Source organism: Chrysemys picta, chromosome 2, assembly GCF_011386835.1.
Source record: "Chrysemys picta bellii isolate R12L10 chromosome 2, ASM1138683v2, whole genome shotgun sequence".
Taxonomy (NCBI): domain Eukaryota; kingdom Metazoa; phylum Chordata; order Testudines; family Emydidae; genus Chrysemys; species Chrysemys picta.
The window spans coordinates 32,275,090-32,288,485 of record NC_088792.1 but is presented as its reverse complement, the minus strand read 5'-3'; the positions used below and the strand labels follow the sequence as shown (position 1 = coordinate 32,288,485).

Genomic DNA, 13,396 nt, shown 5'->3' with positions numbered 1-13,396 from the left:
CAAAAGCAATGGGCTAGCAATTTTAAAACAATAAGCCAACCATTCATAGCTATTCTAAATAGAACAGAGCAACCATTATTGCTATTGATTGGCCAGTCGCTGTTGATGACTTTAAGAAAATATCAACATTGTGGTGCAGAAATTGCTTGAGCAAGCTCTCTGTAGATTGCTGTTGTACAGGGACTAGTGTTTGTGATTTGGCAACGGTGCACTATGACCACCCTGATAGTCCATTACAAATCTGGGATTGGCAAAATCCACTAAAAAATAAACCTAATAATTCTGAGAAGTGGTTTTTCAAGCATAACTGTTTCTTCTGGCTGAAATACATTCAACTTTGTAGGGCAGAAGACAAATAGGTCAATTCACGTAAAGTGCTCTGTTTTTTTCATACTTTATAAACTGAAGTGACAGCGGTTTAATATTACAGGCCAGATTTTGACACCCTTATTCCAGTTTAGTAGCACCCCACTGTATGAACAGTCTGTTGACTTCAGTGGAACTACTCCTGGAGTAAAGTACTGTTCAACCTGAGTAAGGGTATCAGGGTCTGGCCCTATGTAGTCAGTTATCTACTGTTGGATTCAAGTGCATGCTGTTATAATTTATAAAGGGTGTACACCATATGGAGAAATTACCAGAAAACAGCCAATGAGAAGTTTATAGGCTCTACATTGTACCCAACTAAAACAATTTTATAAATTAGTATTTCTGGTTTTTTTTGGCATTTGCTGAAATAAAAAAAAATCAAGGCTATTTTTGAAGTCTTTACGTGATGAGATAAAGCAACATTTTTGGGCACCTTCTCAGCACTTCCTAGCATTACTCCCATGGACTGTTCCTCTGGGCAAATGTCCCACATACCTTACTGGGTGTGGAAAATGTTCATTTATGCTCAGTATACATTGCTCCACAGTTCTATTTCATTTTTGCTCCTTTTTGCTTATACCTTTGAATCAAACTGACAACTACTAGCCTTATTTTCCTGTTTTTCTTCAAATAGCTTGTTTATTTCTGCACCTACAAAGCAAATGCATTATTTGCTCTATAATTCGATGTCTGCCTATTTTCACTCCAAGGTTGATTTGGTATTTCCCTTACAAACCTCAATTGTTGTCATTAAATATCTTGGCCATTTCAACTCTCATTGGACTAAAATTTGGCAAACAAATCCTTGGCTTGGATTGCAAATTGTTTTATTAAAATTTCTTTCTTTTTACGGCTAATATAGGGCCACTTCTTCTCTGAGTAATCCCCACTCCAATCCTACATCTCCTGAGAATTCCTACTATGAAGGTGAATCATGCTGGAAGGAACAGACTTGGAACTGCTGCTGATTCCCCCTATAAACACTTAAAAGAAGTGAGTTCAGAGCTACACAAATGTAATTTGGACTTCGTTTCAGATGCTTTTAAAAAAGGCAAATATCTATACTAAAAAAAGCTTATTAAAATATATATAATTTTTGCAGGCACCTTTCTTATGGAGTAAACCCTTTTGGTGTTTTAGAAAAATGTGTTTTAAATAATTGAACTATTTCAATTAGTTACTGTGAATAAGCAGTTACATTGTAGAACAAGGTTTTGTTTTGAAGCAATAGTGACATCACAAACAAGTCTGTTAATTGTAACACACCCATTGATTCCAATAGGCTTTGGGTCAGGCCCTAGGAAAACAAATTAAGTAGTAACCTCTTTTATTCTTTCATGACATTGCCTCTGTAGATCCCCACTGAATATACTAGCAACTAGTGGCAATCCTCAAGACGAGGACTGAGGAGGAAGACTCATGTGAAAAGTGACTGACACACTGCTCTTCCAAATGGAACATCCATTCTGATCTGGACTTGGTATGGACAAAATAATACTTTGCAAATGTATGATCTGAGCACCAAGTAGCAGCCAGCAGATCTCAGTGAACAAATGCTGCAGAAGCTGCCACTTTCGCCCAAATCCCAATAGTAGAAGAGGTTTGAGTCAAAGGTACAGTTACTTCATCAAGATCATATCCTGTCTTGATCCATTCAGATCGCCTCTGGACTAAAACTGATTGGCCCTTACCTCTTCCACCAAAAGCCCCAAACCATTTTGAGGCCTTTTTAAAAGGCTTTGTCCTATTGAGGAATTAACAGAGAGCCCTTTTAATATGCAAGGTGTACAGATTAAGGTGGATTGCAAAATCAGGAGGCTTAGAAAATACTGGTCAAAAAGGTCTGATTTAAATGAAAATCCATGGCCTCTATAGTCAAGATTCTGGGATGAGATCTTAAGAGTACTTCATCCTTGTGAAAATGTGTATAAGGAGGATCTGCAACAAAGCCCACAGTTCTGAAATGCTCCTGAGAGATGCTCTAGTCACAAGGGAAAAAAACCTTCAATGACAGAAGTAGAAGTCAAGAACATCAAGAGGAGCCTCCATGAACCTTGTAAGAACCAAGCTTTCAATCCCTTGGATCACCGGGTTTTAGCTTTGAATATACATTCAAACCCTTAATATACTGTTTGTATGACAAAAGACCAAACTGCTTTGTTTTGCCCATGTACATGCAAAGTATCATCTGGTTGGATCCCAGGGTGATCCTAAATCTGTGAAAGACAAAGAAAATTCTAAAATGGCTGTAAAAGGACAAGAGACTGGAGTCATCTCGAAGTTCTCCAGACCAAATCTTTTAACCATTTCCATTTACAGACATGTGACTATCTGGTGGAATATTTTTGTGATTCCACAAGCACAGCAGCAACTTTCACTGAGAAATAGAAGTATTCCCTTTTTAATAAGCTATCAACCAAGCGATCAGATAAAGAGATTTCTAGTCTGGGTGAAGCATCTGACCTTTCTGCTGGGGCAAGAGATCTGGGCACAGGCAAAGACAAAGGATTCATCATCATGCAAGAACAAGGGGACACCCTATGGAATTAAAAGGCATCCATTTTAAATGATAAAAGGAAATACTTTTATTATCTAATGATAATTAAGCTTGGGAACTTACTGTCACAAGATGTTACTGAGGTATAGATTTTAGTAGGGTTTTAAAAAAGATTAGGCATTTCTATAAATATTAAGGATATTCAAGTTACATTAGATAGGATAAAAGAAATCAGAAGGCATATGAAGACTCATGCTTCAAGTACTAACTGCCTGAAATTAGGAAGAAATCCGCATAAGCATGTTATTGCATAATTTTCTATTATGAGGTTCTATGTCATCCTCTGAAGCATCTAGGATTGATCACTATCAAAGAGAAGATACTGAACTAGGTGGCCTATTGATCTGATCCAACATCACAATTCCTATTTTCCTATGCCACTGAATTCAACACAAGGCCCTTCAGTAGATTTTTTTGCTAGCAAGATGGCCACTACTAATAATACAACTCAAAATTGCATTTTATAAATAAATGAAAAGATATTTCCAAGTTAATTTCAAAGTTGATTTGTGATATTCCTTATCTTTTCTGAACTTTCAAACTACTGCACTAAAAACTGCTAAAGATTTGGGTGACGTTCACTCAGGGGTGAAAGTAAGCCAGTATGGACCGGTACAGCATACCAGTAAAAAGTGGCCGCCAGTACTGTCCCGTACCCAGCTGATGGCAGCGCTTTAACGTCGTTGCCCCCTTTGCCCCCTGGGCCGCTGACCAGAAGGGCAGGGGGGAGGGGACAAAAGGAGCAGCTGTCCCGGGGCCGCGATTTAACAGGGCCTGGGGCTCCAACCACTGCTGCCTCTACCACAGCAGCGGCCAGAGTCCCGGGCCCTTTAAATCATCGCTGGAGCCCCGGGTGGCGCGGGCCAGGCAGTGTGGATGGGCTGGCTGGGGGATGCTGATCCTCAGCCCTGCCCCTTCTGCCTGAGGCCCCGCCCTTTCCGGGGACGGAGCTGGCCCCCATACCAGTAAGTGCTTAATGTTACTTTCACCCCTGCATCCACTGGTTCTTCTCCCTAACTGGGTGTATCAAAATAGCATCCAATCAGCAGAGGGAGCACACATAATAGGAACAAACCATTGCTAAGTGTGAGATGCAGTGAAGTGGTGAAGAGAAAACAAAAAGATCTGTCTAGGAGCAGCTGATTCACCACAGCCAGATAGAATTTAAAATCTGACACTAGAGAAGAGAAATAAAATCCACAAAAATAAACTAAGTACTTGGCTGACAGAGAGCCAGGGGTGGAGTAGGGTAGAGTTGCCCAAAGAGGGGAAGTTAAAAGTTAAGGGTCAAACCCAGCCAACAATAAGATGTCCTCAGGGCGTGTCTACAACTCAGAAAGCTATGGAAAGGTAAATCCCAATCTCTCCAACTCAGCTTGGGATAGCCAAGGAGCTGCTCAAGAAGGAGAGCTCATGTGTATCTGTGTCACACACTGAGGTGTAGGCAGTGTGACTTAGTGGTCAGAGCAGGAGTCTGACCTAGTGGTCAGAGCAGAATCACAGTCATGGTCAGGAGACAAACCAATGGTTGGAGTCAGGAGCTGGAACAGAACCAAAGAGCAAAGCTGGAGTTGCAATCAAGAGACGAGCTGAGCTCATTTGGTTGCTAAGCGAATAAGCCTGGAGGCAGCTGAGTTCCTGACAATACCCCCTCCCCAAGGGCTCCTCCTAGGGACCCTTGGTCCTGGCTTGTGAGAATATCTTTGGTGACATTCCCATAGGAGATAGGGAGCGTAAACATTTTCTTCTGGTGCCCAGGACCTCTCTTCTTGCCTGTACCCCTTCCAGTGTGTCAGATGCTGGAGCTTCCCCCAGAGCCTTTGGAGTTGAGGACCTGATGGACTTTTATTCCTCCTGTCCATGGACAATTAAAGAGGGTGGAGAAGTGTTTACCCAGTCAGGGAAGAGGTTGTTGATGAACGGTTTAAGGAGAGAAACATAGAAGTCAGGGTGAATCTTGAGGGATTCTGGCAGTTGAAACTTTAAGGTCACGGAGTTTATTTGTTCAATATTCTGAAAAGGACCCAGGTATTAGTGGACAAGCGTGGCCAAAAGATGGCCCATTCTCAGGTTTTGAGTCAAGAGTCTATCCCCTACTCCAAGGTTAGGGATGGCTTGTCACCTTCAGTCGGCTTATATGTTTCTTTAGTGGCAAGTAAGTGCTCCTTGAGTCCCTGGTGTGTTTGCTGGAGGTAGTCGACTAAGTCTGTAGCCACTGGAACAGTGGAGCCTTTGGGCAGATCTGGATGGAATTGGGGATGAAAACCAAAATTTGTGAAGAATGGGGTCTGTTGAGTTGAAGCATGTGTTGAGTAGTTGTATGTGAACTCAGCGAAACAGAGCAATGGAAGCCAGTCATCATATGGGAATCCAGGAAACAGCAGAGGTACTGCTCCAGGATCTGAATTACTTTCAGTTTGGCCAATTGCCTGCGGATGGTAGGCTATCGAGGTGAGGGGCTTGGTGCCAAGAAAGGCAGAGAAATTCCTGCCAGAACCAAGAAATGAACTGAGGGTATCGAACCAAAATGATGCATGGTAGCAGAAGATATGTTCAAGGAAGGCTTGCACAGTTCCATGGGCAGATGGAACACTGTGGCAGGGAATAAAATGGGCCATCTTGGCTAGGAGGTCAGGATAACTGAGTGTCCTTGGGAGCATGGTTACTCAACAGTAAAGTCCATTGAGAGGATGGAGAAAGGACATGGAGGTGTGTGAGGGTGCTGAAGGAGGCTCACAGGCTTGGCTCGCAGTTTTTTCATATGGGCACAGAGGTCACAAGACCTAATATAGATTTAAATACTAGTTTGTAGGGTTTGCCACCAGAAGTACATATCGATCAGGTTCCAGATTGCAAACTGGCTGGGCAAATCATGGCATAACCATAGCACCTGAAGCCAGGAGCTGCCCTTGGGAATGTAGAGACAATCCTTGTGAAAAAGGAGGCCTTGTTGTAGATGAAAACTTGAATCCAAGGAAGCACTGCTGGTTCTTAGGATTTGGTAGATTGGGGCTTCAAATAGGTCACAGCCTCATTCCAGTGGGTGTCTGTGGCCAGCCATTAAAATTCTGCTGAATATTTGGCATTGGACCTGGCAACCTGCCAGATGGCATAGAGACTAGCATCTGCGGTACATTCTTGAAGATGCCCACCACTGTCTGTACAAAGCTCTTGAAGTGTTCAAGGAGAGAACTGGACCCTTCCAGGATCAGGAACGCCCACTTCAGGGCTTCTCTGGTGACAATGCTAAATATTAATCCCACTTGGGACTGATCTGTGGAATATGACTGTGGCACTGACACAAACTGGAAACAACATTGGTTAAGGAACCCATAAAACTTGGCATAATCCACATTGAACTTATAGAGTAGGGGCAACTTGGGCTCAGGGACAATGGATAAGAGAGCTGGGGGGACAAAAGACAGTGCCTGGATTTGTATTGGACTTGGAGAACCATAGTGAGGCAACATTAGCCTGCAGTTTCGCAGGACCTCAACAACATCTGAGAAGGTGGGTTGAGCTCCTGCTGTGACCATTCTGGAGGGGAGTCTGGCCTAGTGCTCAAAGCAGAATCAGAGGGCAGAACCAGAGTCGTGGTCATGAGACAAGCCAATGGTCAGAGCCAGGAATCAGGAGCCAGAACAGAACCAAAGGGCAGAGCTGAAGTCCTGGTCAGGAGACAAGCCAGTGGTCAGAGCCAGGAGTCAGAAATCAGTTCAGAGGTAGGCAAGGACTAGGTCTGGAACAGAGCAGGCAAGGGTTGGAGTAAGGGCCGGGCAGGAAACAGGTATGGCAGAGCTGCGGCTGCAGAATGCATTGAGCAGCCACTGTGCTGCTATTGCTACAACACTTAAATGGTGATCTGTTGGCTCTTCTGACCAATCAGGGAGCACAGTCACTTAGTGAGGGTTTATTGGGCACAGACGAGCTCATTTGTTTGCTAGGTGGCCAAGCCCAAAGGCAGCTGAGTTCCTGACAAATTGAGCTCTCTGTCTCCAACATGCCACTCACCCTGTGCTGGACTGTTCCCCCATTGACACTATCGAATTTGTGAGTTCCGACTGTCCTAGACCTCAATTTGTTCAACTTGCATTTCTCCGTGGTGGGGTAGGAAAAACAGGAGAAAGACCTGATCACCATCAGATGGCAGCAGGCCCAGCCCTAGGTGTTTTGGTTTACTAGAATGGAAAACTTTTTTAGTGCCCTCAAAACCTTATTTGGTACTCCCAGAAGTTGGCTGCCCTGATCACCTGCGCCCAAGGCTGGCCCTGGATGGCAGGGAGGAGTACGGCAGGAAATAAACTATTTCCCAGTGACTCTGCTGCTGGCAGTGCGGAGAGGAATACTCACACACTTCTGAGAGGAAGAGCTCGCCTCATAATTTCAAGCTTTTATGGGAAAGGTGATCACAGTCTTAAGAACTGGACACCAGCTTCTGGGCTGACAACTCAATTTCTGAGCCACTAGCAAGGGAAGAGGTGCTTTGGGCTGTGGCCCATTTTGAATTTCTTCCTATCTAACATTGGAAAAGCTGCCCCATATATTAGTGCATGAGGAGGGATGACATTATTCTTGTGACCCTTATTGCAATATATGGCCATTGGGATGGGTAGCATGGCATCTGATTGCTCTCCTGGTAGGGAGTTATGATGTGTGACCATAGCTAAATAAATTTGCATTCCTCAGTCATGACCAAAGGATAATGAGGAAAGTGCCATCTCAGGAGTGCAAGTAGCCTCTGCAGGTGCTGGATATCTGCAGCTCCCTTGGCTTCTCAGTCCACTAGCTGAAGAGGAAAATTTTTGCTGGCTATGTCACCATATTTTGCCAAAGACAGAATTTTGGTTCTACATTTTGATGGTGCAAGCAACCCAGGGAATTTTATGATGAACAAATACTACCTTTGTAAATGTTAGCTGTGGTCATTGTTGACATCACAAGTGGCCTTGCTCTTATGGTTACAACAATGTCATTAGAACTCCTTGAAGTACATATAAGCTGTGTCAATTATCTGGGTAGCCTCCTCTATATAAAACACAAATACTTTTCCAAGTATAGATCTATAAATATGTATAATTGATTTTATCATGTGTCATGCACATAAACTATATGAATAAAGCCACATGACTCTGTAAAGCTAACTTTTACTGAAAATTTAACAAAGCAAGTTATTTTTAGTACATGCAGATCATAAGTGGACATTTTACAGAAAAAGTTAGTTGTACTTTCTGGTAGTAATTACCTCCCACAAATATGACTCACTTCTGCAGTTTAAATGCAATGGTTTGGTGTCCCAAAATCAACAGTTTTATAAATAAATCTCTGAATCACAGACTGAATGCCTGAAGTGTTTAAATATTTCTTACTGGTCTGGGAAGAGTTTTCTGTTTAGGCTTTTACTTCATAACAAATTCCCAGGGAACAGTACTGATACTTAAAATAGGTAAACATAGATAAAATAGGTAGGCTGCAGTGAGATTTATATAAGGATCATGTAACTAAGTTTTCTGACTCTTTTATCGTTCTGTTAACATCAGCCAGGACTTCAAAGTTGGATGTGAATAGGACCTAAGATGGAATTAATTTTCCTGTTTCACTGCATCCATTTTGTAAAAATAATATTTGAATCTGAGACTTTTTTTGAGGTATGGCAGAACAAATGGAGTTGTGTGGGACCATTCAGGAATCTCATGGGGAGGCAGGCAGATCACTTCAGTAAATAAATGCTGACTGTATCAGTTAAGAATGTTAACGAAAGAACAGGCCTCTCCAGAAGAAGCCAACTGACTATACTTTTAAAATGCTAAAGAAAAAAAAGTCCTCCTTTGGACTTCAAATAACTGAATTCTAACTATCTAACATAAAAATGACAATACTATCTTTTTTATATAAGATATCAATAGAGTCTGACACCATCCACAGATCTAAGGTTGATAGTTTTGTAATATTTTAAAACTGGACACTCCAGCAAGAGTGGCGGAACTTCCCCTGTCTCACCTCTTCTTCCCGAGGCCCTTTTCTGCCACGCCTCTTTTCCCCACGGTCCCGCCTCTGCCCCCAAGGCCCTGCCCCGCCCTTCCCCTGAAGCCCCGCCCCCTGTTCGCTCCTCTTCCCCTCTCCCCCGCCCACCTAGGTCAGGAGGGACTTGCCTGCAGAGTCGGGGCTGGGAGCTGCAACTGCCCAACGCAGATAAGAGGCGGTCCTAGCTGAGTAGAGGCTGGCATGGGTGATGACCCAGTGCCTCCCTACCTACCCAACCCGCAGTAATCGGTCTTTGGGTATCCAGTCAGTATATCTGACCAGACACTGTCAACCAGACTTTTCAGTTGAACACTGGGCACCTGGCCACCCCACATAGATCTATATTAATTTATATGTTTATGTCCTGAAATTTTACTATAAAAAATGTTCTGAAAGAGGGTCTTATACTGATCCTTTTTCATTACGTGCATATTCCAGAATCAGTGAATCTCCTAAATAGTCCAGAGGCTGCAAATTAAGCTAAGTGCATTGAGTAACCAAATCCAAAAGGAGGGAAAATAACTTTTTTTCTCATCATGTAAAAAAGCTACAAACCCCAAAGAGAAGAGCCTTGTCAAACTTGTCTGCCATTCCTAACACAGCTGCTTAAAATAAATTTTCAGCTTTTTCTGGATTTGCTGCCTGTTTTGCAGCTGTTCTCTGCTGCTGTTCTGTCTCCATATAATCGGGAGAACACAAGGAAACACATAGGCTCTTCTTTAGCCAAGGGGAGAAACTTCTGCCAAGGAAACTGAACTGCTGATCGTGGCCACCAAATATTATTAAATGTATAGGGTCAGATTCTGCTACTCTTACCCATATTGGGCAATACTTTTCACCTCAAGTTGACCCACTGATTAAACTTGAGCAGGGTATTACTGAAGGGAAATAAGGATGGAAGAATCTAGAACATACTAGTCTAACTAGAAAAGGGTTGCTGATATAGCTATACTGTTACAACTATAATGGCAAAGTCTCCTAAGGTAGACACAGCTTCTATCTGCAAAAAAGTGCTCCTGCAGGGATAGCTTGTATGAGTTCCCCAAGCCAAATAAGGTACACCAGCAAAATAACTTTATGCTCGTAAAACTATATCTACACTAGGATTTGTACCAGTTGCAAAAAAAAAAAAAAAAAAAATTCACACCCCTAACTGACTATACCAGCAATAGTTTCTAGTGTAGGCCTTTTTTAAGTGATTGCCAATCAAAGGACATATAAAATAATATTCACTCTGATAGAAGAGCAGAAATATTTACAATCATGTACTAATAAATTTGTTAGTCTCTAAGGTGCCACAAGTACTCCTGTTCTTCTTTTTTCATGTAAAACATATCACCATTTATGCAATGTTAAGGTTGCATGAGCAATCAGAAGTCAAAAAAAGCAGATATACAATTGAAAGCTATTAACACCAACCCCTGATCTCTATTTAATTACAAATTGTCACTTAAAACATATATTCCTAACTTGAATTTCTTATACAATGTTATAAACAGTCAGTTATAGCACAGAAAAGACAGTTTTAAGTTTTGGCTGTGTGGTGGGGTTTACAAATCCCACCTAGGGGTAAGGTTGCCAACTTTCTAATTGCACAAAACCAAACATCCCTGCCCCGCCCCTTCCCAGAGGCCCCACCCCTGCCACGCCCCTTCTCCGAGGCCCCTTCCCCTCGCTCGCTCCATATCCCCTCCCTCCGTCGCTCGCTGTCCCTACCCTCACTTACTTTCACCGGGCTGGGGTGCAGGAGGAGGGTGAGGGCTCTGACTAGGGGTGTGGGCTATGGGGTGGGGCCAGGGATGAGGGGTTTGGGGTACAGGAGGGGATGCAGGCTCTGGGAGGGAGTTTGGGTGTGGGAGGGGATTCCAGGCTGGGGCAGGGGGTTGGAGTGCGGGAGGGGGACTGGGATGCGGGGTCCCAGCAGCGCTTACCACGGCTCCCAGGAAGAGGCAGCCAGGTCCCTGCAGCCCCTAGGCGAATGCGTGGCCAGGGAGGCTACATGCGCTGCTGTCGCACCCCCAGGTGCCACCCCCATCGCTCCCATTAGTTGCAGTTCCCAGCCAATGGGTGCTGTGGAGCCGTCACTCGGGCGGCAGCAGCATGTGGAGCCTCCCTAGCCGCCCATGCGCCTAGGGGTGGCAGGGACTTGGCAGCCGCTTCCAGGAGCCATGTGGACCCAGGGTAGGCAGGGAGCCTGCCTTAGCCTCGGGCCCTTGCTGTGCCACCGACCGGACTTTTAATGGTCACCCCCAAAGTTGAAAACCAGATGCCTGGCAACCCTACATGGGACCCAAAGAGGATAAAGGACAATACTGGGCCCGGGTAGCCCTGTCCCCTTCTCCTCAGCCTTCAGAGCATTCTCCAGCTGGAGAGGAAGCTTTAAAAGTGATCAGAGGGGTAGCCGTGTTTAGTCTGAATCTGTAAAAAGCAACAGAGGGTCCTGTGGCACCTTTGAGACTAACAGAAGTACTGGGAGCATAAGCTTTCGTGGGTAAGAACCTCACTTCTTCAGATGCAAGTAATGGAAATCTCCAGAGGCAGGTATATATCAGTGTGGAGATAACGAGGTTAGTTCAATCAGGGAGGGTGAGCAGTTGAGGTGTGAACACCAAGGGAGGAGAAACTGTTTCTATAGTTGGATAGCCATTCACAGTCTTTGTTTAATCCTGATCTGATGGTGTCAAATTTGCAAATGAACTGGAGCTCAGCAGTTTCTCTTTGGAGTCTGGTCCTGAAGTTTTTTTGCTGTAAGATGGCTACCTTTACATCTGCTATTGTGTGGCCAGGGAGGTTGAAGTGTTCTCCTACAGGTTTTTGTATATTGCCATTCCTGATATCTGACTTGTGTCCATTTATCCTCTTGCGTAGTGACTGTCCAGTTTGGCCAATGTACATAGCAGAAGGGCATTGCTGGCATATGATGGCATATATAACATTGGTGGATGTGCAGGTGAATGAGCCGGTGATGTTGTAGCTGATCTGGTTAGGTCCAGTGATGGTGTTGCTGGTGTAGATATGTGGGCAGAGTTGGCATCGAGGTTTGTTGCATGGGTTGGTTCCTGAGTTAGAGTTGTTATGGTGCGGTGCGTGGTTGCTGGGGAGAATATGCTTAAGGTTGGCAGGTTGTCTGTGGGCGAGGACTGGCCTGCCTCCCAAGGTCTGTGAAAGTGAGGGATCATTGTCCAGGATGGGTTGTAGATCACTGATGATGTGTTGGAGAGGTTTAAGCTGAGGACTGTAGGTGATGGCCAGTGGAGTTCTGTTGGTTTCTCTTCTGGGCCTGTCTTGTAGCAGGAGGCTTCTGGGTACACGTCTGGCTCTGTTGATTTGTTTCTTTATTTCCTTGTGTGGGTATCGTAGTTTTGAGAATGCTTGGTGAAGATCTTGTAGGTGTTGGTCTCTGTCTGAGGGGTTGGAGCAGATGCGATTGTACCTCAGTGCTTGGCTGTAGACGATGGATCGTGTGGTGTGACCGGGGTGGAAGCTGGAAGCATGAAGGTAGGCGTAGCGGTCGGTGGGTTTTCGGTATAGGGTGGTGTTAATGTGGCCATCGCTTATTTGTACGGTGGTGTCCAGGAAGTGGACCTCCCGTGTAGATTGGTCCAGGCTGAGGTTGATGGTGGGGTGGAAGCTGTTGAAAGCATGGTGGAATTCTTCCAGGGTCTCCTTCCCATGGGTCCAGATGATGAAGATGTCATCAATATAGCGTAGGTAGAGAAGGGGCATGAGTGGACGAGAGCTGAGGAAGCGTTGTTCCAGGTCAGCCATAAAAATGTTGGCATATTGTGGGGCCATGCGGGTGCCCATAGCGGTGCCACTGGTCTGGAGGTATATGTTGTCACCAAATTTGAAATAATTGTGCGTGAGGATAAAGTCACAGAGCTCAGCAATAAGTTGTGCTGTGTCATCATCAGGGATACTGTTCCTGACAGCTTGTATTCCATCTGTATGTGGGATGTTTGTGTAGAGAGCCTCTACATCCATGGTGGCTAGGATGGTGTTTTCTGGGAGGTCACCAATGCATTGTAGGAAATCTGTGGTGTCACGGAGATAGCTGGGAGTGCTGGTGGCGTAGGGTCTGAGTAGGGAGTCCACATATCCAGATAGTCCTTCAGTGAGAGTGCCAGTGCCAATGCCCGAGATGATGGGGCGTCCAGGATTTCCAGGTTTGTGGATCTTAGGTAGTAGATAGAATAACCCCGGTCGGGGCTCTAAGGGTATGTTGATTTGTTCCTGTGTTAGTGTAGGGAGTGTCCTGAGTAGATGGTGCAGTTTCCACGCACCGCACCATAACAACTCTAACTCAGGAACCAACCCATGCAACAAACCTCGATGCCAACTCTGCCCACATATCTACACCAGCAACACCATCACTGGACCTAACCAGATCAGCTACAACATCACCGGCTCATTCACCTGCACATCCACCAATGTTATATATGCCATCAT

General features: G+C 44.6%; 1 long non-coding RNA gene across 2 annotated transcripts in view; it reads left to right on the top strand.

Moving 5' to 3' along the window:
* LOC122174513 (uncharacterized) overlaps positions 1-10,100 on the top strand; it is a 32,241-nt gene extending 22,141 nt beyond the window's left edge. For both annotated transcript variants that reach the window (XR_010599107.1, XR_006176459.2), the window contains exons 2-3: positions 1,232-1,362; positions 1,725-10,100. This is a non-coding gene — a long non-coding RNA (uncharacterized LOC122174513). The remainder of the gene's footprint in view (positions 1-1,231; positions 1,363-1,724) is intronic.
* The last annotated feature ends 3,296 nt before the right edge of the window (positions 10,101-13,396 follow it).